Here is a 3,410-nt window from a genome sequence, read left to right as displayed (position 1 = left end):
TGAGGTTCGCAGCCTGATTCGTAACCACTACGCTACCAGAGATCCTTGTTTATTTATACAACTGTATATTATATTTTCAAAAGTCATACAACTATACAGTAAAGAGTCTGAATTTTACTATTTATAACACTTTACTGTTGATATGTTTCTAATAATCATGACTAAAGCGCCCCCCCCCGCCAAATTAGGCTGAACTGTAAGTACAATGGTGGCATTACCTAAGAAGGGCATTATACCAAAATATATTTCATTTGGGTTATCTGTACCTTTTTGCTGGCCAACCAGTTTTACAAGCTTGATGTTCTTCTTTAGGGACTGGTCCTTCCTGACAGCTTATCCAAGTATTAGAGAGGAAGTCTCACCAAAGAGGAAGAAACTCAAGGAGATGGATTGACACAGTGGCAGCAACTGTGAGGATGGTGCTTTATGGTTCCTGTGAGCCAGAACCAACTCGATGGCATCTAACAAACAAAACAAAATATACCTTTTTAAAACTTTTTATTGTGTATTAAGTGAAGGTTTACAGAGCAGATCATCAGTCCCACGTTCAGTAAATCATACACTTTGTACATCACAATGATTGCAGTCCCCTCCATGTACATCAGTTAACAGTAATTACCTCTTTTCACTTTAACTCTTACACTCCTTTCTGGGTTATCTGTCTCCTTCATCCTTCCTGTATCCAACCACCCTTTCAACAAATACATTTTAGCAAGGAACTCTGGTGGTGCAGTAGTTAAGCACTCAGGCTGCTAATTGAAAAGTCATGGTTTAAACCCACCAGTCACTTAGCAGAAGAAAGATGTGGCAGTTGGCATCTATAAAGACTATTGTTAAGTGCCTTCGAGTCAGTTCCAATTCATGGTGACACTGTATAGAGTATCAGAGGAGCAGCTGCAGAGCTTGAACCACTGACCTTGCAGTTCAAATGGGACTTGCAGTACAGTGTTTATCCTACAGCGCCATACTAGGACTCCTTGGAAACTATGGGGCAGTTCTTCTCTGTCCTAAAGGGTTGTTGTGAGTTGATTTTGACTTGATGGCACTGGGTTTGGTTGACATCTTTTCCCATCAATCATTAGTTTCTTACAGATCCCTCTCTGACCTCGCTGAGTGACCTTCAGTGCTGGAAGGATGAGGATACTGAGTGAGGAGGGGAGAGAGGGGCCTTGCAGTCCTTGATGGGGTTCTCTAGAGCTTTTAGCATAAAGTCTTAGCACCTTACCTACTATATGTGTTTTTAAGTGCCCTCAAGTTGGTTCTGACTCATAACGACCCTATAAAGGGTTTCTAAGGAAGAGCTGGTGAGTTTGAACCATGAATTTTGTGATCAGCAGCCCAATGCTTATCCATAGTGCCACCACGGCCCCATATCTGGCATACAGTACTCCTTAAATTATCTTTGCTTGCCTTTCTAGCCTCATTTTCCTACTGCTCCTCTCAAAAGCTAAACTCCGACATAGTGAACTATAAGATTTCTTGCACATGGTTTCCGTTCTTTGTGAGGACTTTAAATTTCCCACACAAAACCAGCCTTTTCATTTTGCCAAACCAAAATAACCAAACCCATTGCCTTCTAGTCAATTCTGGCCTTGCAGTTAGCAGACGGCACTTTAACCCCTGCATCGCCACGGGTCCCTTTATGTGTTCATTTTGTTAGTGTTTAAAATATGTTATTTTTGTCTCCTAAACTTTATTTTGTTGTTGAGAGTATGCACAGCAAAACCTAACACCCCAATTCAGCAGTTTCTTCAGGTACAATTTAGGGTCGTTGGTGACATTCTTGGAATTGTTATGAGTGTTTTCCTCTCATTACCATAAACTCTCTACTCCTTAAATTTCCTGTCTAATCTTTTTGTTGTTGTCAGCGTGATCTCATGCAGATGCTAAAAGAGCATAGTGTTCTAGGCAGATCTTTTTAACAAGCAGATATTTTTAACTAATTGAAGTTTAACTGCTGTTCCATTTTAAGAAGACTTTGGGGGATACATTTTGGTTTAAGGTTTAAAGATTGTATCAGGGCAATAGTTTCAGTGGCTCATCTACCCTCCATGGCTCCAGGAAGTCTAGAGTCCATGAGAATTTGAAATTGTGTTCTGCATTTTCCCTTACAGTATCTTTATCATTACTGTACAACAGAAATGTAGTGCAGGTGTTTTTCAAAACTTCACTTTATGCCACTTCTTTTTAATGAAAGACTCACATTAGTATTTGTCTTTGCTAACTGGAAAAAAAAAACAAAAACTCCAAAGAGGATTTTCCCTTTTATGACAAAAGGTAAAAAGTAGAAGTATTATTCACCGCTTGTTTTGCAGGGAGCTGTTAGAGAGGAAGCATGCTTTGAGAGTGGCCTTGCAGGCTTCTTCCTTAGGAACAACACTGCATACAGTATTTCTCCCGGGTTTAGGCTGTCTCTGTCACATCATTCCTGCCTTTTCTATGTTATAGTTCTTAAGCGCTGTTGAGTTGGTTCTGACTCATAAGGACTCTTACCGGGTTTCTGCAGAGAGGCTGGTTGCTTTGAATCTCCAACCTTGTGGTAAGCAGGCCAGGGCTTATCTTCCAGCGCCACACCAGGACTGTAGTTAGTACTGTTTTAGGTTCTACCTGTTACATTTTAGGTCTGGGAATGCTCAACATTTTTTCTCCTATAAACTAATGGCGATTGCGTCTTTAAGGAATTTTGACTTATGAAAGGGTTCATGGGAATGCTCTGCTTTCTGATATTGTGGGAAATCTACATATCATGATTCATTCACGTTGTTGTTATTGTAAAGTGCTGTTGAGTCAGCCCCAACCTGACCCATAGCGACCCTGTATAGGGTTTCTGAGGAGCAGCTGGTGAGCTTGAAACACCGACCTTGAAGTTCAAACAGCTTTGCAGTCCCGCACATCAACCCACAGCACCACACCAGGACTCCATTGAGTAGGAGTAACTCAGGTTCCGCAGGATACGCAAATAGTGGTCATTAAGTTTTGCTTTCACAATAGCTCACATGTGTAGGTTAACTGAGTTTTCAAAATGCAAAATTGACTTCTAAAACTTGCTGATTTGCAGGTCCTAAAGTCCGCAAGATGCTTCTGTAAATATCACTGCCTTCTAAGTATGGAAGATGGCCTAGGACAAAGAGCAAGAAAGGAATGTTCTTACGCTGAGACCTGGCTGTTGTGGGGTACAATTAACTCATCCAAATCATAGTACCCTATAGGACAGAGTAGAACAGCTCCATAAATCTTTATGTTTCACCAGGTGGCCAACAGGCCTCTGTCCCTATTTTATTTTCTGAGCACATTGCTGTAGAACTTGGAAATAAGCACTTTACATTTAGAACCCATGATGTTGAACTTTGATCATGAAAGAATCATTCCTTGAGCCTTATTTATAGACTCTTGGCGTGTCTGTAATCAGA

The sequence above is a fragment of the Chrysochloris asiatica genome, unplaced genomic scaffold (assembly GCF_000296735.1).
Source record: "Chrysochloris asiatica unplaced genomic scaffold, ChrAsi1.0 scaffold00109, whole genome shotgun sequence".
NCBI lineage: Eukaryota > Metazoa > Chordata > Mammalia > Afrosoricida > Chrysochloridae > Chrysochloris > Chrysochloris asiatica.
This window is presented reverse-complemented; position numbering follows the sequence as displayed.